A 24,034-nucleotide genomic window follows, 5' to 3' on the forward strand; every position below is an offset into this window, starting at 1 on the left:
ATATTCATTGTTTCAATTTTGGTAATCAAAATATTATACAGTTTCATAACTTCATATATCAACATATGTGTCTTGAACAGTGATCAAATCTGAAGCAAATGTATAATTAGCAATGATTAAATATATAACTCCATACCATAAAATATAGTATATATAAAAATGAAAAATATGTACTCAGAAGTCTTCATTTTACCATGTTTTAATTATTTTAATAAGTCTACTTACTTTTTAATTGCTTCATATAAGTACTGTATTTACCTCATCTTCCCTTCTCTCTCCCATCATGATCTCCTGGGTACCTTCAGGTTTTGTCAATTCATAGCCTCTATTTCTTAACACACTTACACACACACACACACACACACACACCACACACACACACACACACATATATATAATATATATATATAAAATATATTAATATAAATATATATCATATTAAGACATAAACATATCACATATATATGACGTATAGGTGTGTGTGTGTGTGTGTGTGTGTGTGTGTGTGTGTGTGTGTATTTAAAAATAAGGGCTGCTGTGTCCCCTCAGAGTTGCTGATATTACATATGTGATTTCCGATTACCACTTAAAAATGCATAGCCTACTAGTGATATCATCTATGGATATGATCAATTGAGAAGATTAATTTTCCTCTCTCAGCAGTGACTAGTTTCTGTAGGTCTTCATATAGGGGTGGAGCCTTGCAAATATTTCCTTTATTCATGTTGGCACATCAAAGGTCATTAATAATAATGTATATCAAAACACAAAAAAGTTAAAAGTAAAAATTCCCCAACATATAATTCAATAATATTATGTTTAAAATATAAAATGGAATTTTTTCTGAAGCAAAAAGCAAAGTTGTTCAAGATAATCCCTTAAGCCTTTAAAGATGACCCACTTCTAATGGTCATCTATGAGTTTTTAATCACTATAGCCACAGAAGTCCCTAATCAATGTTATCCAATCTTGTGGTTCACTTATGAGTGGGTGTTGTTAAATTTTGGGTATACATCTCTCATTTGGTCTGGTTGTTACATGAAATTTCACACCACTAATTAAAATAATTGTCTGATCTCAAGCTATATCATAAAACTGTACTTCTAAGTGACAAGAATGGACAATATTCTAGTAGAGAATCTGGGTAGATAATACCTTAGTCAAAAGATGGAATCTACTTCTTGAGTTATGAACAAGGGGGAAACTTGTACCTCCCAACATAATGCACTGAAATGTAATGATTTGTATTGGTTTGTGATTTCTGGTACAAGGGTACAAGACCTGAGCATAATTTTAAGCAAATATTAGAAAAATCAAAGTTGGCAAGCAATTATTGCAGGCATATACATTTGGACAGACATGCATGCGTACCCCTTGGAACAAATTTTTCAAAATTATTCAACCTCAGATTTGGAGATACAGTTCAGCATTCAAGAACAAACACTGAACAATCCTGAGTGCCTATGGTTTGATGTCAGCACCTCCATCAGAGTGCTCTCAAAATCTAGCTCCAAGGGCTGCATGCCCTGTCCTGGCATCTGTGAATACACTCACAAAGAAACATAAACACAAAAATGGGCATACTCATATAAATAAAATAAGATATTATAAGGACTTTGGAGATGTCTCAGCAGTTAAGAGCCAATATTATTTTTGTGTAGGAAGATGGGTAAGTTTCTAGTACCTATGACTTTGTATTCATGCAGCCTTTGTGTCCATCTCTGTTACCTCTACAGGCACTGAAATCATTTAAACACACACACACACACACACACACACACACACACACACACACACACACACATTCACACACACACACACACACACACACACACACACACACACACACACAGAGAGAGAGAGAGAGAGAGAGAGAGAGAGAGAGAGAGAGAATTAAAACAGTAACAATCTTTAAAGTGTATGAATTTTTTGAAAAACAAGGACACACAGAATAGTATTTACAAATACTATTTTTAGAGTCTGTGAACTCTGAACTTGGCATCTACAGGCAGATTGAATGGGCCCTGAGGACCAAGTGACCCTAAATCTCATGAGATTGTTGGCCTGCTCCTGCTGCCAAGTGGAGCAGAGACAGATCTACTCCACACCTGAAGACCAAGCAACCAAGAGTCTGCTGACATCACTGTGCTTGTCTCACTCTCACCCACCTGGAGAGCAAGTGCCTAAAACCTGCCTTCACCCACCTTGAGACCCAAAGAGTACTGGAGCCAATTGCACCCACAAGAATATAATCTTGGACCCATACACACCAGGAAAGGTAGTTACACCACCTGCACCCACTGGAAGAAGAGATGGGAAGATGACAATATACAAACACACCCAACAAAAGGAAAACCAATATGATACCACCAGAGTCTAGGGACTCTTTACCAGCAAGACCTGAACATCCGAACACAGATGAAGCAGAAGAGAGCAATTTCATGCAGATGATAGAGACTCTAAGAGAGGAAAAGAGAAAATCCTTCAGAGAAATGTAAGAAAAGAAAAACCAAAAGATGCAAGAAATCAAGGAAATCCAAGGAAATACAATAAACAGCTGAAGTTTCCTTCAGTTCAGGATGTGAAAATTGAAATAGAGACAATTAAAAAAAAAACCACAAACTGAGGGAACGCTGGAAGTGGAAAAGCTGAGTAAACAATCAGGAACCACAGATGCAAGCATAACCAACAGAATACAAGAAATGGAAGACAGAATCTCAGATGCTAAAGATAAACTAGAGGAAATAATTTCATCAGCAAAGAAAATCTTAAGTTCAACAAATCCTTAACAAAAATATCCAGGAAAATCCATGAAAAGACTAAAACCAAGGGTAATAATTATAGAAGATGGTGAAGAAACACAACTCAAAAGTGCATAAAACATAAGCAAAATCATAGAAGAAAACTTTACCAACCTAAAGAAAGACATGCCAAAGAAAGTAGAAGAAGCCTACAGAACACTAAATAGAGTGGACTGCAAAAGAAAGTCTTATCTTCACTTAATAATTAATATAGCAAACATACAGAATAAAGAAAGAATATTAAGAGCAGCAAAGAAAAGAGGCAAACCTATCAGAATTACAACAGACTTCTCTATGGAAACCCTGAAAGTCAGAAGGACTTGGATAGATATTCTACCAACTCTAAGATGCCAGGCTAGACTACTATGCACAGCAAAGCTTTCAAGTACTATAAGTTGAGAAAACAAGATATTTCACAGTAAAAAACCAGATTTAAACAATATGTAACCACTAAATCCAGTCCAACAGAAAGTACTGGGAGGAAAACTCCAAACTAAGGAAATTAACTACACTTACAGAAACATAGGTAATAGATAATCCCATTTTACCAAAACCCAAAAGAAAAAGAAGGGTAAATTCACATACAATACCACTACCAACAACAAATCAAAAACAAACAAGAATAAGCACTCAATGATCCTTTATTTCCCTCAATATTAATGGTCTTAACTCTCCTATACAATGAAACAGGCTAACAGAGCAGATACAAAGATGGAATCCATCCTTCTGATGCATACAAAAAAACACACCTCAACTTCAAAGACAGACATTACCTCAGAGTAAAGGGTTGGGATAAAGTATTCAAATCAAATGGACCCAAGAAAAAAGCTGGGGTAGCTATACTAGTATATAACAAATTAGACTTCAAACTTAAAATCAATCAATATAGATGAAGAATGTCATTTCATATTCATTAAGGAAAAATCCGTCAGGAAGAAGTCTCAATTCCAAACATGTATGCCCCAAATAAAGGGCAAAAATGTTTGTAAAAGAAAAAATATTAAAACTCAAATCACAAATCACAAATAAGACCTCACACAGTTATAGTGGGAGACTTCAACACCCCACCCTCACCACTGGACAGGACCACCAGATAGAAACTTAACAAAGAGACAAATGAACTAACAGAAGTAATGATCCATTTGGGATTAACAGACATCTATAGAACATTCTATCCAAACAGAAAAGAATATACCTTCTTTTCATCATCACAGGAACCCTTCTCTAAAATCGAACACATACTCAGCAATATAGCAAAACTCAACAGGTAAAAAAAAAAATTGGAATAACCCCCTGTGTCTTATCAGACCACCATGCTTTAAAGTTAGAACTCAAAAACAACACAAATTGCAGAAAACCTACCAACTCATGGAAATTGATAAACACACAATTTCACCATTCCTGGGTCAAGGAAGATATAAAGAAAGAAGTTAATGGCTATCTTGAATTCAAAGAAAATGAAGGCACACCATACCCAAATTTATGGGTTATTTGAAAGCAATACTAAGAGGAAAGTTCATAGCTCTAAGTGCTCACATGAAGAAACTAGAGAATAGTCACAGCAGAGAGTTGACATCACAGCTGAAAGCTCTAAAACAAATGGAAGCAAATTGACCCCGGGGAGTAGATGGCAGGAAATAATTGAAGAGATGGCAGAAATAAATAAAGTGGAAACAAAGAAAACAATTCAAAGAATCAATGGAACAAGGAGTTGGTTCTTCAAGAAAATCAACAAGATAGACAAAACTATATCAAAACTTACCAAATAGCAGAGAGGGAACATGTAAATTAACAAAATCAGAAATGAAAAGGGAAACATAACAATGGACACTGAAGAAATTCAGAGAATCTTCAGGTCATACTTTGAAAACCTGTTCTCTACAAAATTGGAAAATTTAAAGGAAATGGACAATTTTCTGGACATATGTCACTTACCAAAATTGAATCAAGAACAGATAAGCAACTTAAACAGACCTATAACCTCTAAGGAAATAGAAGCAGACACAAAAGTCTCCCAACCAATAAAAGCCCAGGGCCAGATGGCTTCAGTGCACAATTCTACCAGAAATTTAAAAAAGAGCTAATACTAATACTCCTCAAATTGTTCAACACAATAGAAGCAGAAGGTTCATTGCCAAACTCCTTTTACACGGGTACAATTACCTTGGTAAACAAACCACACAAGACACAACTAAGAAAGAGAACTACAGACCAATATCCCTCAGGAACATTGGTGGAAAAACACTCAATAAAAAACTGGCAAATCTAATACAAGAACACATCAGTAAAATCATCCACCATGACAAATTGGTTTCATCCCTGGGATGCAGGGTGGGTCCAACATTCGAAAATCTATCAATGTAATCCACCATATAAACCAACCAAAGAAGAAAAGCCACATGATCATCTCACTAGATGCTGAAAAAGCCTTTGACAAAATCCAACATCTCTTCATGAAAAAGTTCTTGCAGAAGACAGGAATAACAGGAACATATCTAAACAAGATAAAAGAAATATACACCTAACCAACAGCCAACATCAAATTAAATGGTGAGAAACTATTCCTCTAAGATCAGGAAAAAGACAAGGCTGTTCACTCTTTCCATATCTCTTCAATACTGTCCTTGAAGTTCTAGCTAGAACAATGAGACAACAAAAGGAGATCAAGGGTATACAATTCTGAAAGGAAGAAGTCAAGCATTCACTGTTTACAGATTATTGATAGTCTATATATAAGCTAACTGAAAAACTCTACCAGGGAAATCCTACAGCTGATAAACACCTTTAGCAAAGTGGCAGGATACAAGATTAACTCAAAAAAATCAGTAGCCCTACTATATATGGGTGATAAATATGCTGAGAAAGAAATCAGAGAAACATCACCCTTTACAATTGCCACAAACAACATAAAATACCTTGGGGTAACGCTAACCAAAAAAGTGAAAGACCTTCCTCATAAGAATTTTGAGTCTTTAAAGTAAGAAATTATAGAAGATACTAGAAAATGGAAGCATCTCCCATGTTCTTGGATAGTTAGGATCAACATAGTAAAAATGACAATCTTGCCAAAAGCAATCTACAGATACAATGCAATCCCCATCAAAATAACAGCACAATTCTTCACAGACCTTGCAAAAACAATTCTCAACATTATATGGAAAAGCAAAAGATCCAGGATAGCCAAACCAATCCTGTACAATATTAGAACTTCCAGAGGAATCACCATCCCTGATTTCAAGCTCTATTATAGAGCTGTAGTCCTGAAAACAGCTTGATATTGGCACAAAAATAGACAGGTAGACCAATGGAATCGAGTTGAAAACCCTGATATTAACCCACACACTTATGAATGCCTGATTTTTGACAAAGAAGTCAAAGCTATACAATGGAATAAACACAGCATCTTCAACAAATGGTGTTGGCATAACTGGATGCTGGAATATAGAAGACTAAAAATAGATCCATGACTATCGCCATGCACAAAACTTAAGTCCAACTGGATCAAAGGCCTCAACATAAACCCAGCCACACTGAACTTATTAGAATAGAAAGTAGGAAATACCCTTGAAAGAATTGGTACAGTAGACTGCTTCCTGTACATAACACCAGTAGCACAGACACTGATATCAACCATTAAAAAATGGGACCTCCTGAAACTGAGAAGCTTCTATAAGGCAAAGGACACAGTCAACAAGACAAAAAGACAGCCCACAGATTGGGAAAAGACATTCACCAACCCCACATCCATGATAGGGCTGATCTCCAAAATTTGCAAATAACTCAAGAAGCTAGTCTCCAAAACACCAAATAATCCATTTAATAAATGATGTACAGAACTAAATAGACAATTCTCAATAGAGGAATCTAAAATGGTTGAAAATCACCTAAGAAAGTGTTCAACATCCTTAGCCATCAGCAAAATGCAAATCAAAATAACTCTGAGATACCATCTTACACCTGTCAGAATGGCTAAAATCAAAACACCAATTAGAGTTTCTGCTGGAGAGGATGTGGAGAAAGGGTAACACTCCTCCACTGCTTGTGGAAGTGCCAACTCTTACAGCCACTTTGGAAATTAGTATGATGATTCCTGAGGAAAATGGGAGTCTACCACAAGATCCAGCAATTCCAGTCTTAGGCATAAACCCAAAAGAAGCACATTCATGCAAGAAGGACATCTGGTTCAATGGTGTTCATCACAGTATTATTTGTAATAGCCAGAACCTGGAAACAACCTACATGCCCCTCAACTGGAGAATGGATACAGAAAATGTGTTACATTTACACAATGGAGTACTACTCGGGGGAAGAAACGATGGAATCATGAAATTTGCAGACAAATGGATGGAAATAGAAGAATCCATTCTGAGCGAGGTAACCCAGTCACAGAAAGACAAACATGGCATATACTCACTCATATGTGGGTTTTTAACATAGAGTAAAGGATTACCGGTTAAGGATTATTACAATCCACACTGCCAGAGAAGCTAGTAAACAAGGAGGAGTAGGGAAAAGGGACAATATCTCCTGAGCAAATGTGAGCGTGGGGTGAGGGAAGAGGGGACTAGGAGAATTAGAAGGGGAGAAGAGGAGGAGTGAGGAAGACCATCAAGGGGCAGGGAGGTTGAGTTGGGGGTAGAACAGAAGAGAGCAAGATAAGAGATACAATAATAGAAGGAGACATGATAAATTTAAAGAGAAGTCCGCCACTAGGGAAATGTCTGGAGACCTACAAAGATGACACCAACTAACAATCTAAGCAACAGAGGAGAGGCTACCTTAAGTGCTGTCTCCTGATCCTGAGATTGATGACTAATCCATATGCCATCATATAGCATTCATCCATTAGCTGGTGGAAGTAGAAGCAGACATTCACAGATAAACCTTGAACTGAACAGAAATCCAGTTGCAGAGAAGGAGGACAGAGAAACATAGGGGTCCATTCCAGGCTGGTGAAACACACAGAAATAGCTGACTTGAACAAGGGAGAGCTCTTGGTCCCCAGACTGTTAGCTGGGAAACCAGGATGGGACTGATTCAGACCCTTGAATGTGGGTGTCAGTGATGAGACCTTGGGAATCTATGGGGTCCCTTGTAGTGGATCAGTACTTATCACTAGCATAGGAATGGATTCTAGGAGCCTATCTCACATGGAGGGATATTCCCTGAGCCTAGACACAAGAGGGTTAGCCTAGGCCCTATTCCAAATTATATGACAGACTTTGAAGACCCCCTATAGCAGGCCTCAACCTCCTTCGGGAGCAGAAAGGGTATGGGATAGGTAGGGTATTAGTTGGGGGGCTAGGGGGGAGGGGAGTGGGAGGCATCTGGGATTAGCATGTAAAATAATCTTTCTAATTAAAATTAAAAACAATTGGAAAAAACAAATACTATTTTAATACAGTATCTGTAGACATTATAATTAACATTAAGAAGACATGATACTTAGAAGCAACATTTGGCTTTGAATATAAACCTTGTATTAAAACAGGAAGAACAAGAGAGTTGTGGTTGGGAGCTTTAATGAGTGAAAGAATGCTGCATAAAACCCAATTGTGAAAACTATCAGAAATGATAATTCTTTGAAATTACAACATTTCAAACTCTGAGTAAAATATATGGGAAAAATTGCTTCAATTTTAAGACTTTTCTGTAAATGGAATTACTTCAAAATACTTTAAACTCACACAGCATAAAAATACATATTGTTAATCCTTTAAATATGTATCTATATAAATGTCTTTTCCTTTTGAGTTCAAGGTGCTAATATTGCTAATTAACTTTGATTTCTGTAACTGTGGCAGAATAGCCTCCACAAAAATCTTTTAAATGAAGGATACTTTCATTTTAATGAAAGAGGTTTCTGTGAAAATTGCTTTCCATATTGTCTTTTGAGCTTGAAGTGAAGTAGTTTATCATAATAGACTTGAATATATAGGCTACTTACAACCTAGTGTCTTTGAAACAAAGAAGAAGAGGAAAAGAAACTAAAAGAACAACAGAATAACAAGAAGAAGGATACCACTATACCGATAAGATAATATTACAGTAAAGATCTAATTTTCATATTACTCTAAAATCCAGACCAAATATTATGAGTGTTCTAGTACCATTTAACACAAGTGGCCTTTAGCCTAATAATCCACTACAATGTCTGTAGTTTCACTTTAGACTTTCAACCTGGAAAAGACATTGGGGATTATATTACTAACCATACAGGCCTTTTACCACATTATTTTGTATGCCAAATTTAAAAATATAATTTGGGAAAATCTCAGAAGTATTGAGAAATTGGAGATTCTTGAGACAGACTAATTATAATTTTGTTAAGTGGTTATCACTGGCCATTGGGATTTTGGAGGAATAAAAGTAGGAATATTAGAAATATCTCCATAAATTTTATGTGTTAAAGGTCTGGTTCCAAAGCAATTTTAAGATTGATCCCTAAGGATATTTTGCCAGTAAGTAATTAAAGCATTAAAAGAATAACAATTAAGATACTTTACTTGGATATAGTCAAAAATAGGAGAGGAGATGGCACATAGTTAAAACTCATCCTCAGAAACATACCCTGAAGGATGTTGCTGTCTCCAGCACATTCCCTCAACTCTTGATCACAGGGATATGAGCATCTATGTTCAATTACATCATCTTCCCCATGGCTTCCCACCACAGGCCAAGAGATGATAAACTGAGACCATGAGGGAAAAATAAATCTTCTTGTAGTAAGCTGGTTTATAGTTCTATGCATTTTATAAGAGCAATGGATATCAGACCTTCATGATTTCCAAGTGAAAGACATCTAAACCTACAAAGATAAAGAGATGAAATAATTATATCATTACCAAATATATATAAAAGTCAATATATATTAATATATGTATATTATAGGTTTTAGGACACATTTTAAAGATTATTATAAAGAATGCATTGAGGTAATATATTCTTGTATTTCTGTTATCTGATATTCAGTATATTATCTCAGTAGACATTAAATTCATAAAAGTTCCTCAAAGTTCTATTTGACTTCATATTCATTTAGACAACCAAAATCTTTGGAGGTGTTCTTTTTACCCAAGACCTCTTGTTTTGGAATTCAGACATTGCTTGTGCCCTTGATAAAGATTCTTATATAAGTCAAGATTTAAAATGGTTGATAAGAGTGTATCAGATTCAAATGTAATCTTTAAGTTTACTATTTAATATAAATAATATATTATGTGCAGTTTTGGAAAGCTTTAGTAGGTGGAATGTAGAGAAAGGAAGTGAGTTTAGGGTCTCATCCCTGGAAGAGGTATCTATCACTCTGGTATCATAATTTTTCTTATTTGTATTATGGGTTTACTATGTTACTCGTGATATACCCAACCATCTCAAAAACACAGAACAAATCAGTTTTACACTGTGCAACACAACTGTCTTCAAAATGTACAAACATTTGTTTCTTTGTAATTAGTTTAAATTTAGGACTGCAACAGTGAAAATTTAAATTTTCAAGTAATTTTGTTTTATAACTCATTATATGAATTTAATTCAGATATTAAAATGTTTCTTTTTATTGCAAATTTATTTATTTATATTTAATATTCATAAGTGTTTTACCTACATGCATGTATTATAGTCTGTGTGATGTCTGGTACTCTTGGGGATAAGGACAGGTATCAGGTGCCCAGATGGAGTTATACCTGGTCATCAGCCATCAAGTGGTTCCTGGGTTTTGAACTTGGGCTCTCTGCAAAAGCAAAACCTTCTCTTAACACTGACTGATGTCTCCTAACCCAATTTTTATTTTAAAATATTTATTTGTTTTTATTGGGTGCATGGACATGCATGCTTGTATTAATATGCATCATGGGTCTGCTATGCCTATTAAGTTTTAAAGAGGATTTTGATCCCTTATATTCTGTAATGACCCAACCTATTAAGTATACTAAGAAAGAAACTTATTTCCTCTGAAGAGTAGTGTATACTCTTGAACACTACATTGTCTTCCCACACTTCCTTAGACTATTTCTTTTTTTTTTCTTTTTGGAGGGGGGCAGGGGGACTAATGAAGAAATAACTTTATTGTCATCAACTTCTTAGAAGAGAAAGCAAAGACAGGGTGGGTGACTTAAAACTCAGTAAGGTTACTTTGGGGAGAAGGAGATCTGTGGCTTAAGCTGTAGACATGTAAAAGGTGAGCTGTCACTCTATAAGAGCAAGGAGCAAAGAAAAACTTAAAAACACTATCTTCATTTTGCAAGCCAGCTCAGGAATGAGTCACCGATTGCTTTACAGGCACAATCCAAATAGGAAACCATAAAGTAAGGCAAGAAGTTCTTAAACTCAAACACAGTGTAGTACTACTATCCTGGGTTTATTGAAGGTCTCAGATGGTAGCATGAATATTAGATGGATCTGGCCTTAGACTATTTCTCATAGTGCATTTGCATATAAAATGGCAACTGATAATTGGGAGAAAAAATTCTGATGAACTTAAACATACGAAAGAACATAACCACATCACCACAAATTGCCTGTCTTTTTCAACCAACTCAATAGCTCTTTTGTTTTTCACAACACAAGCATAAAGAATGTAAACACAGATATGCATAGTCAAATGATAGCATGAATATTATTTGAGACCACTGATATTTGTATTGTTGAAAAATGCCAATATATTTGGATACAAGATTAAAAGATGTAAGGCTGATAATTTCTCAGTTTTAGAAACTAAACTAACAATACTCAATTATAATGATAAATTTAATATCAGAAATTTTAGTGATTTAAACATTAGTAAAAATGTTTATGGAAAGATGAAATAGTAGCAATGGGTTAAAAAATACTTATAAACTACTATCCTGAGCTAAGTATGTGTCACAAAGACAGCACAAATAGGGTAAAGATTTAATCTCTCATTGTTCTTATGCCTTCTTTATTCTGGGAGAGCAGAGAAAATACTATGAAAACATTGGAGGAAGACATAACTACTATACTATTTTCTCTCTTTCAACCAGAGAAAAAGTAAACACTTCATGGCACACATTTCTTAACATAGTGACCCTGTGGTAGTCTTCCATCAGAGGTTACTTGGGTAAAGAGAATGCCGTCTAGGTATTGTTTACAAGGAAACTTCATAATCTTTTGAGTACAGTCTATTTGTGTTTAAAAGTGACAGTCAAATATCCAGAATGGTTAGCAGAAAGAAATAAAAAGCCTATGTTTATATTTTTCCTTTACAAAGAGCAAAATAGCAATTCCATCTATGCCTCCCACCACAGTGCTCCTAGGTGCTCTAATGTCATCAGGATAAAGATCACAATTCTTGATTCAAACCCTGTTTTTTAAAATAAACAAAACAATAATAATTTAAGCTGTAAATAATAACTCAGTACTCTGGTTATAATAAAATTCCACATTTTGTATTTTCACTATTATTTTTGTTTCCTCAAGGCTAAATTGGAATAAAGACATACTTTTGCACTAAATTGTTCCAATCAAACCATCTGTACTTTCTAAATTAAGAACAACCTACTAAGAGAAAGAATCCATCACTATAGATTGCTCCTAATTACTTTAGATTCCCATTGGAATTGTTCTAGATATTACTATAATGCCTAATTTCTTGGATGCTTTATAGCTACTTTCTGCTGTCTTAGATGTAAACTGATGAGTACAAATGATAAGATTATACTTTGATTAGTTATTTAAACATAGTCATATGATTGGGTGATGTAAATATTCTGAAACTAAATTTCATATGATCATGTGAAGGGATTAATATATTATGCAAAATCATCCTCTTCATCTTCTTTCTCTTTCCCACACACCTTCTTTCTCAACACATTTCCACTATATATCAGACTTTACAATGTTGACAATGTAAGAACTCAGTGAATGAGGATCTTGTATTTAGATTTGTATAATTAGCAATGAGAAAATGAGCATCCTTCAAAAGTCATCTACATGGTCATTGCAATCCTTATCAACATTCAATAAATTATCCAGAGAAATTAAAAGAATATTGAAATATCCACAAAAGTAAAAGTTGCCCTAAAATCACCACCCCAAAATAAAAGATAAAATTAAACCTGGAAGTTTTGCATCCTAGATAGATTTCAAGTTTTACCACAGGTCTATAATAACAAAAGAAGCATGACACTGGTTTAAGCAGAAACATTAAACAATAGAATATAAGTGAGAGTTCAAATGAAAACCCACTCCCATACTCCACCTCTAATTTCTGACAGAGGCCAAGAATACAAGAATGAGAGAAAGACAGTGTCTTCAATAAATGTCTTGGGTTGACATGGATAGCCACTGTAGAAGAAGGAGAATATACCCCCATTTTTTACTCTACACAAAGCTAAACTCCAAATAGATCCCAAACTTCAACACAAGACCTCATACCCAGAGTTTGAATGGGGGGGGATGTATAGAATGTTCCTACAGGAAAAGGGTTTCTGATCAGGTTACTAATAGCACAGACATTTAGATCAATACTTGATAAATAGGACCTCATAAGATTGAAAAGTTTTATATAACAAATGAGACACTCAACTGAAGAGGCATCCTACAGAATGAGAAATTATATATATATATATATATATATATATATATATATATATCACAATATACAAGAAATTCAAATATCTAAATAACATTTGGTAAAAAAGAGAATGCTTATCTACTGATAAATGAAGTGCAAATTGTGATGCAATTATGGAAATCAGTGTGGATGTACCTCCAAACAAAAATCAACTATAGAAACATTGTCCCTGGAGAAGGGGAAAGGGTCACGATACCCTGAGCAAATTGAGAACATGGGAAGAGGGGAGAGGGAGCTACAAGAATGAGAAGGGAAGAAGAGGAAGGATGCAGAGGTCATGAGGGAGCAGAAAGGTTGAGTCAGGTGAAGAATAGAAGAAAGGGTATGTGATAGGTAGGGTTTTCATTGGGGGTGGTAGGGAAGGAAGGGAGGGAGAAGGGAACTGGGATTGTCATGTAAATCAATCTTGTTTCTAATTCAAATAAAAAAAAGATAAAAAAGAAATAGACCTTTGATAAGTTTTTGCTGTATCGCTTTTGATGATAAATATAAATGCCTCATACCATGGGGATACTTTCTCATGACTTCTCATTGTTACTCTGTTCCAAGTAGCCAATAAATATAAACAGCCTAGATTTCCATCAACTGATGAATGGATACTAAAATATGCTGGTGGTATAATTGCAGAATCCAACAATAATCAGCTTTTAAGAAAACCAAAATTCACAGGTAAACGTGTGAATCTGGAAGCTATCATTACTGATGAGGTAATTCAGACTCAGAAAAACAAACAATAATGAATTCATTAATTTTAATTTTAGATTTGAATCTATAAACGTGCATTTGTCATTAGTAATGCTTGCAGAGGTCTGACCATTACTAAGTGATAGGGGATTCTAGCAAGGGTAAAAGGAAATAAGATAGTGAAACAGAGATGATTAATGAGGGTGGGGATAGGAAGGCAGGGTACAAAAGGGAGAATGAGAAATGTAACTAACATTAAAGTGCTTTTGAAAAAATTTAAAGAAACTCAATACTGAAGAAATGTGTGTGTGTGTGTGTGTGTGTGTGTGTGTGTGTGTGTGTGTGTGTGTGAGTGTTTCTCAGTGGACTTACACTATCAATAGTGTGAAAGTGCTTTTTTTGGTGTTCTATTATTTATTTATTTAGATTAGAAACAGTCTTATTTTACACAGCAATCCTAGTTCTCTCTCCTATTCTCCCATGCCCCCCACTGAACTCCCATCCCACCCTCTATCTACTCCCTAAGGAAGTTGAGGCCTTCCATGAGGGTTCATTATAGTCTGTCATGATTTTGGTGAGGGCCTAGGCCTCCTCCATGTATCTGGGCTGAGAGAGTATCCCTCCATGGGGATTGGGCTCCCGAAGTCCATTTGTGCACTAGGGATAAATACTGGTTCCATGGTTAGAGGTCTCATATACAGGCCAGACCATGTTAGAAAGTGCTCTTGAATGTGTTCAGTTCCCAAAGGTCTCTCTGAATTCAATATATGAGGTACAGGATGAAAATGATAAACAAATTGGATATGGTAACATTAAGTACAGATTAGTTTCCCTTAAAACCAAATATAATAAGAAAGACTAAAATTAGAGCAAAAGTTACAGGGATACAGAGATCAGAAATAAATGCCAAATTATCATGAAAGAAGTTGTAAGGTATATAGGTAATTATTAATAGGAGCATAGATAAAAGAAAACATATATGAGAAGATGTCTTTCTAAACCAATTGCACTAAGAAAAAAGAACATATCAATTAAAAGATTTGGGTAAGTGCCTTTTCTTTTCATTGATAACTACAACAGTATAGGGAGCTTGAAAACTATGCAAATTTTAATTAGTTAAAGAATATGAATATTTGACACAGGCATGGAGACACACACCCCTAATGAACTGATGAATAGATTCAGGACTATCTGTTGATGTCTGGAGTTCAAGGTCAGTCTGCTGTGACAACATAAAATCTCTAGAGAAAAACATATTCTCAGGAACAAATAGCTCTACACACAAAGCTCATGACATGCCGAGGGATTGTTTCCTTATGAACATGAGGAACAGATTTGTAGCACTTCAGGATTCATTCAATACATAATCCATATGTACACCCAAAGGAATGTGTTTAAGAATTTATTCTACAAAAAATATGTCTGTGCAAGAGCAAAGAGATGTGTGAGAGACTGAGGAGGAACAAGTGTGCAGAACACTCAGTGTCACACCAAAGGACAAACATATAAAAATGTGAAAGAGCCATTTCACAGCCAAGATGTCACCAATACCTATAACGTAAATGATTTTATCAAATAAGGGTGAAGTGTAGTAAGAGAAAAGTGGAGAAAATATTCTGTGCTTAATTTTATTGAGATGAGAGACAAGAATAGAAGTAAGCCTCTGGCCATGAAAAATAAATGGGGTTTATATTTATATAAAATTACAAATGTGCTGAAATTAACTATGAAAAATAAATTAATTGAGTCAGAATAAAGCCTCATTCCTTTTTGAGGAATTTATTTAAAGATTATTTGACCTGTGTTCTCAGTCTCAAAAGTTTCTTTCTTGAATTTATCCCTGACATATCTATCACTGAAAATCTACCAGACATGGTCTCCATCAGGTCTGTGCATAGTATCATGTTAACTATATAGGATGAGAGCTAATGTATTCTGAGAAAGCAGAGATGGATAAAATGTGAGGTTACCATGAGCATAATTCTTATGTCATTTTAAAGGTGTAAAGCAGATTAGATAGAGGCCCATTATTTAGGAGTACTTGATGTACAACCATGAAAGTTAGCATTCAGATTCCAGCATCCACACAAAAAGGTAGGCATCTTACAGAGCTCTGTAACTCCAGGCCCCATTATTGGGGTCACTGGAGGATTGCAGGGGCTGCTAACTTCCAGCCTGTCCTAAAAAACTAGTTCCTAAGTTCAAAACAGTCTTGCATCAGAACAGATTTGTATGAAGAGTGATAAAAGGGGATACCTGGTGACTTTTTGTGACCTTTGTGCTTACACAAGGTATGCACATTCATACACATGTATGCATATAAAGACACATACATACAGGTATATACAAATATCTCAAAAAATTGAAAACTATGCATGGAAAACTTTAGAATTTGATTTCTATTGATATGTTAATATATCCTAACCAGAATTATGTGATGGATACTAAAAGTGGTTGCTCCAAAATGTCATGTGGTGGTACTACTTTTCTCTTCTGGTAGCATGTAGAGAAACATACAGCTTGTCGGTAGGCATGAAGCATCTACTTAACCATGAGCTTGATCTTTGTGTGTTTGAAGACATAAGTATACAATGGATTCAGCAACAGAGTTTTACCTGAAGATTGTGGGATAAACAATAGCCTTGACAATAGCCTGTAATTTTTACAGGATGTCTATGGCATTCCCTTTGCCAACAACTTCAAGCCAAACATAATCTCATCACAGAGAAGAAGTGGGCATAAATTTCAACCATGAGTCAAAAAGTGATTTGCAATTGAGGACAACTGGGAGGAAAATAAGTTTTCTTTGATGGAATGAAACTGAGTATTTCAACCACATTCTGAGACAAGCCACATTCCCAGGAATAGTTGTCTAAAACAAAATAGACCACAAGTTTTGTTCTAGTAAATTAAATTTATTGATTTGTGTGCATTTGTTTGTTTGTTTGTTTTGTTGTTGTTTCAAGAGCAAGAAAGTACATGTAGTTGGGGTAGATCAGAAAATAGGAGTTTGAGAAGTGAATGACTATAAAAATATTGTATCAAATTGCAAAATAATATTTAAAGAGTCATGCAATGTTATTTTCTCCCCAAATTCATAATGAAGGACCCAACAAAGAATTTTTCACCTACCAGTGATATTAAGGAAATTCATAATGGTTATACAAAATGATTATATAGAAAGAAGATCATTTTTAAAACAGGATATAAAACTATATTAACTATGCCTAGATGGTGATTCTTGGGTTACTCAAGAACAGAGAAGCAACAGAAATGATAAGAATAAAGAGGAGTAAAAGACAGAGGTGCTAGTCCTAGAAACTTTTTTATAGAATCTGCCATCTTTGAAAGCATTTGTATCTCAAGTATTGTATAAAGGGCTGTTCTGAACTCATTCTAGTACATCCCTAAGTTTTTCCTCTAGGATTATCTGCCTTTTTGTTACAAATAGAGCTCTGTTTATTCCTTGGGAGTCTCTTAACAAATTATCACACAATGCTACATCAAAAAAAACTTACTTTCACTAGTCTTTGGAAGACTAAAAATCCTAAGTCACACAGTCAGCAGGATGTCATTGTCACATGAGTGAGTGCTTCATGTGAAAAGAAAAGATTCTTTTCTCTTGCTTTTACCAGCTTTAGGGAGAACCAAATGATGATTGATACTGCATAGAGTGAAAGTAGATTGTTGCTCTCTCTTGTTCTCTCATAGCCTTCTCCCTAGATGTCTGTAACTGAGTTTGTAGAACAGATAATGTTAAGGCTAATCTTCTCAAATTGGTGGCATTTAAAATAATGGAAACAAACATAGGCACACACCTTTAAGGGGGATTCTATATTGGGTTGATGGAGTGTGGAGTACTCACATAAATGCAAGGGTAAACATTCCAGGGGAAGAAAGTGGCCTAAGACCAGGCATTTGTCTCTCCCCAGGTTCTGACAAGAGACACAGGTAAACATCCATCTCTTGCTGCTCCTACCATGACATCTCCTCCATGAAGGACAGTACCATGGAAGTGTGTGGTAAATAAACCAATCATCCTCTAAAGTTCATTTCAACAGATGTTTTGATATAGCAACAAGAGAAGTACTTCAGATGTATATTTAGAAGTGAATGGGGCAGTTATTGAATTTACTATGTGATGTAAGAGAGCTCAATAAATCTTTATTATACAGCAGAAATTTGCTTTTAAGCAGTAACCTCTAATAACAGAATAAATGTTTTTACTGATAAAATGATTTGAAATATCAGCATTTACAGGACTACCTTATAGGGGAAAAATGGACAAAGGGACTATGTATGCTGTTCAAAAAATATCATTTATGTCCATGTCCTCCATAACTGTTCCTTGTTAAGGTTAGACATATGTCCTCAGGCCACCCTCTTAATCAAATAACACAGGGAGCAGCCACATCAGAGAAGCCACAATGGCCTCATGAATAATTGTCTGACCTCATGGTTTGGAAGACTTTAAGCAGACTTGGAAGTTTGTAAGTAGTTTTTAGGTGTCAAAAAATGATTGTACTTTCACAGTACATTTTATCAGATCACAGAGGGTTGTTCCATTATCAATTGGATTTACAATTCCTCTGGGAAGCAAAAGGGAATGAAATTATTACCCTTACAATAGTATCAATTGAGAAGCAAAGCCTCTTTTTTAGCCCATGGCCACAAAGAGTATGCTTTCAAAGATAGGCTTAAAGATCACTAAGCCTATGGAAGATGAGTGATGGTTTAGGGTCTATGTACCACCTTAAAAACAGAATCCAAAGTGCAACAATAAAAATCTTGGCACAAATTGCTAGCTGTCAGGTTTAAGTCAGTACTCTTCCAACACCTGGACAGAGGCAGGGAGAGTATAATGCTCCACATTTTCAAAATGAGTGTTGCAGTTTAAAACTAAATTAAGAAAAATGCAAAAGATTAATATGAGAAAGAAGGAAATGTAGGAGGATTGCTGCAGTCTGGGACAGAATGAGTTAGTTTTGGCAGGGAGATTGTTCCAAAACCCTAGTGACAGTGACTGCTAACAAATGCTCTGACCTTCTTGTTGAAATAAAGGCTTGTTTCATTGGTGCATTTGAAGTGGGATCTGAAATTGTTCCAGTTGGCTAGATGTTTAACAAGCCTCTCTTTGGGAGTTCTACATCTGTCAGGTGAATCGTAACAAGGGTTCTACTTACATTAAGCAGGAAAAAAATTATGTCTAATGAGCTGCTAACACCAAGTGTCTGTGAAGTTCTCCAAAGTATGTTCAAATCAGACAGAAGTTAAAAGGTCAAGCTTTTGATGATCTGAGAATACTATTCACAGAGAGAAATGATCTTGAAAGTTTTATAAACAAAATCATTGTGAGAGAAATATTATCTGACAGTTAACAACAAACTATCATTCTCTATTATTAGTTTTGGTGAATCACAAGTACACTAGTCTGAGTACATTTGTCCTACTTTGCAAATAACAAGAAATATTTGGAAAGTCATTGCCCACAAATCCAACTGTGGGTACCCTGTAGAATTAAATAATAATGTATTTTAAAATATGACCATTGTTTTTTCTAGTTATTCTCCAGAAAGGATACAGCTTATAAAATGTCTATCATCTTCCTCCTTCTTTACAAACAAGGACATTGAAAACAAGGAAGTTATGTTATTGCAAGATCTCACAATGGAAATTAGACAAGATAGCTCAGTGAGGAAAAGCCACCAAGCATGAGTGCTTGAAATAGATCCCCAGAAACAACATGGTAGAAGCAAACAACTGAAGTTGTCCTCTGGTCAACACACACACACACACACACACACACACACACACACACACACACACACACACACACCAATTAAACAAAATTCAGAAGCACCAGACATGCATGAAAGTTTTCTGACATTGTCAGTGAAACCATGCAACCTTTGAGTTATTGATTAAATATAGAACATACATATGAAGTTAAGTGTTCAGAAGCAAAATAGGAACAGAGTAGATAATAAGCTTTTATGTGACAGTTCATTTCAAGCCACACCAAGACTAACATCTTGTTTTACCTTCTGTTTGTTGTAGGATGTGTGCTGTTTAGTTTCTCAATGCTAATTTTGAATTGGCTTAAAACTATTTGCTATTTATTGTGCAGAGTTGACCTAATCAAAATTGCCATTGTCAGACATTATAGAGAATTTTAAAACTTCACTTTATTATGTCTATTCCCCATTTCTGTGATCATCCCTTTTCATGGACTCTGGCTTCTTTCCCATGTATTCTTAGCTAATGTCGTATAATACATTTTCTCTTTTGTATTTTGGCTTTTAACCCACATAAAATGTTTACAGAAAATTGATAATCCCTGTTACTTTTATTCACTAAACATATACTTACAAGAAAATTAAGTCATACAATAGAGTTATCAGTACTTTCTGGGAGTGTTCATATTCCCATTACTTTAATTCAACCACTGAGATTTATTATCCATCTACTTATTTCTCCACAAGTGTGTGCATCTAAAATGTATTGGCTTTATTTCATGTCAAAATAAGTGTGTCTAAATGTATCATTACCTAGAGCTTAAAATTTATTTATAACTTCTATTTTGAGAAAAACAGAACTCCAAGAAAAATTAGAATTAGTTTTAGATTTTATTTTCTAGTTGTTGAGAAATTAAGAAGTTTGTAAAAATTCAAAACCATATCAAGATGCAAATCATCAAATTTACAAACCTCTCTTTCTCCTAGGCAGTATTTAGCAATTTCTACCACACTTAAAGACTGTTTCTGTCTCTTTGAAAAGAAGAGATCTGTAGAGCAGGCTCTGGCACTTCATGCTTCTTCAGAGGAGACAGCTTCTGCTCTTCCTGTTGAAGCATATTTTATAGTTTTTGCTATTGTTTCGTGGTTTACTCTTTTTTAGTTTTATTTCAGGTTGGATAATTCTTTGTATGTGTCTTTACTTTCACAGATTCTGTTCTCTGACATGTCTGTTCTGCTATTAGGCTACATGGGAAATTTAAAATTCCTCATAACACACTAATTTAGTTCTTTACATTTTCAGAAGGAAGAAAACCATAATGGCATACAAAGGGTAATACTGATATAAGAGTATTTGGGAAAGAAAGGGAGAGGGATATAAGAGAGAGAGTGGAGATAGAGAATAAGCATCACCCCAAATGGAACATGTTCTTGGTTAGATAATTTAAATAATAATTAAAAATTATAAATAAAGCATAAAATGTGCATTGTGTTTTTAAAATTTGTACTTATCTGCTGGCTTATTTAGCTTCTTAATAATATAAAATAATATTTATATAATATATTGATTGGAGTGAAAGCAAACAGTTGAATGGATGCCCTAGCTGCAAGTTTGAGCATTGTTATTCATCTTCTTAGGCCATATTGGAATTTCTCATTTGCCCAGTGGCTTGGATTGTTTCATGGACATCAGGAGTGTTTTGTAGTGGAAAGTCCCAAATCTGGTATCATCTGATGAACACATTCCTGCTCACACTATGCAGCCAGACAAGCATCAGCAAATCATCTTGTTGGTTTCATGCTTTGTGGCACCATGTGTGTTTCCCAACCCTCCAAGTCTGAATTCACAGATATTATGCCTTCCTCAAGTCTCCCCTAGCTCTTCAGTTTTGTGGTTTGTGGTTCTGATATTGACATCCTTGGCTTCTACAGTCCAGTAAAACTGGAGATTTTCTATCAATAGTTGCTAACAAGAGACTAAACTTTGGGCTTCATCTATGCTAAAGGCTAGAGAAACAGAGTAGAGCCAGTTCCAGAACTTTCTTTCAAATCAGAACCCATTTCACATTGTCATGCTTTTGTTTATGTGCTAGGTTCCCTAGATTGTTGCTCATAATCTATATATCTTCCTTATTCTATGTATGTAAATCACCTGTTGCATTGAATTGTTTGTCTAAGGTATTCAAAAGTTTTGTGATTCTTTTCCCTTAGCAACAAACAGGCATCTAAAAAATTAAAAATAATTAAATTAGAAACAAACCACAATAGAGCAAAAACAATTAAACAGAGAAAGAGACAAAGAAAAAAAGCTCAAGAAAGAAATATAGACACAGAAGCCATAATATATTAGTCAGGATTCTCTAGAGTCACAGATCTTATGGAATGAGTCTCTCTCTCTCTCTTTTTCCCTTTCTCCCTCCCTTTCTCCCTCTCTCTCTCCCCCTCTCTCTCTCTCTCTATATATATATATATATATTCTAGTATATATAATCTAGCATATATAATCCATTATATAATATATATGATATAAATATATGTATATACATTTACACACACACACACACACACACACACACACACACACACACACACACACACACACACGATTCTTGGAGTTTCCAATATTGAAATGACTCAAACATTCCCCAAAATACAGTTGATTTGTATTCTGAAACAATGTTCCTACAAGTAGGTAAAAATGTTGCATTCCAGCTACTTGGAAGGTTGATAACTTTTCCTCTAATATTTTAATTCCTCTGAGAATCAGGATGAGGCATTACATTTCCCTAAGACTCATGTTCATTTTCTTAAAAACTGGAAACAATGAAAGATGATGTTTAATTTCTTTTCATAATTATAATAAGTTACATTGTATTTGTTTCTTTAACTGTAATTGTGGATTTTTGACACCTAAAATTCAATTCAAATAGCCACCATATATAAAGTAATAACTAATTAAATGAATATAGGAAACATTGAATAATTTTCATAAGTTTGGCCCTTGATTTGATTGGAGTTTTAAAACTTTTTCTTAATTATGAATGTATTTTTAAAATATTTTTCTTTAACTGTTAGCGTGCAAAGTGATGGATTTCATGACATTTTTGTTGAAACATTTTGGTGGTTTGAATGAAAACAACTCCCATAAACACAGGCATTTGTACATTTTTCCAAATCAGTGGGGTATTTGGGGAGGTTTATTTCAATGTGCCTGTGTTGTAGAAAATGCATTACTGGGAGAGGGTTTTGAGAATTTAAAGCTTCACTTCATTGATACTTCTCTCTCTGCATTAGGAACGCATGAAGCATTAGTAACCAATCAAAAATGTACTACACACATGTGCCCAGATCTATTTGGTAGGTGAATTTTCTAACATTAAGGTTTGTTCTTCCAAAACTACCCTAACTTGTTTCAATTTAACATAAAACAATCTAATACACATACTATATAGTACTAGAATTGTTTTTCTCTGAATTGAGCAGTGTTATTTTGTGATGTAAATAATTACCCCAAACTAGTTAACTGAAAACAAAATAAATTTATTCATTTACATTTGAGGGACTATAGTCTATAATTTCTATCATTTTCCACACTTAAATTATAGATGTGATCAGGATGACCCAGAAGTGTCTGGGAGGGGACACGTGTATTGTCTTTTCATCATCTAGTAACCACTGATATTATTTGTCTTGTTGTCATATTATTGAATTCATTAAGGCATCTTCAAATATTTCTCTCCTCTACCTATATATCTTTGTTTTCTGTACATATGAAATCATGTATTTATACATGATAGTTTCATCCATTTTTACATGAAAATATTAGGATAGCATTTAGGGTTCATTTTTTAGGTTGTTGTGTCAAAATACCAGAAAAGGACAACTAACAGAAAGAAAGAATTGTTTTGGTTCCTGATTTTAATCTTTTATGGTGAGGAATACATAAAAATGTGTGGTGCAGTGACCATACCATATAATTGCACAAACCAGAGAGACTATGTATAGCCTTAAAAGATAGCACTTGGCTACCTACACCCTTAAGCTAGTTCTCCTTTTGGAAATACCCAGGCCTCAAAACTATCACCATTAAATGGAGAACCAAGTATCCAGAACATGTGGCTGTAGAGGAAGCCTATACTTACAATATAATATAATATAATATAATATAATATAATATAATATAATATAATACCAAATTCAAGATCCTTATACATTTCTCA

At 34.7% G+C, this 24,034-nt stretch overlaps 1 long non-coding RNA gene across 1 annotated transcript in view; it reads right to left on the minus strand.

The window, feature by feature from the left end:
- Window positions 1-501: 501 nt before the first annotated feature.
- Window positions 502-24,034, minus strand: part of LOC118239022 — a 30,112-nt gene continuing 6,579 nt past the window's right edge. The window contains exons 2-3 of the long non-coding RNA XR_004770371.1: window positions 9,372-9,609; window positions 502-1,739 (exon numbers count right to left, since the gene is read on the minus strand). This is a non-coding gene — a long non-coding RNA (uncharacterized LOC118239022). The remainder of the gene's footprint in view (window positions 1,740-9,371; window positions 9,610-24,034) is intronic.

Source organism: Cricetulus griseus, chromosome 5 (genome assembly GCF_003668045.3).
Source record: "Cricetulus griseus strain 17A/GY chromosome 5, alternate assembly CriGri-PICRH-1.0, whole genome shotgun sequence".
NCBI classification, from domain to species: domain Eukaryota; kingdom Metazoa; phylum Chordata; class Mammalia; order Rodentia; family Cricetidae; genus Cricetulus; species Cricetulus griseus.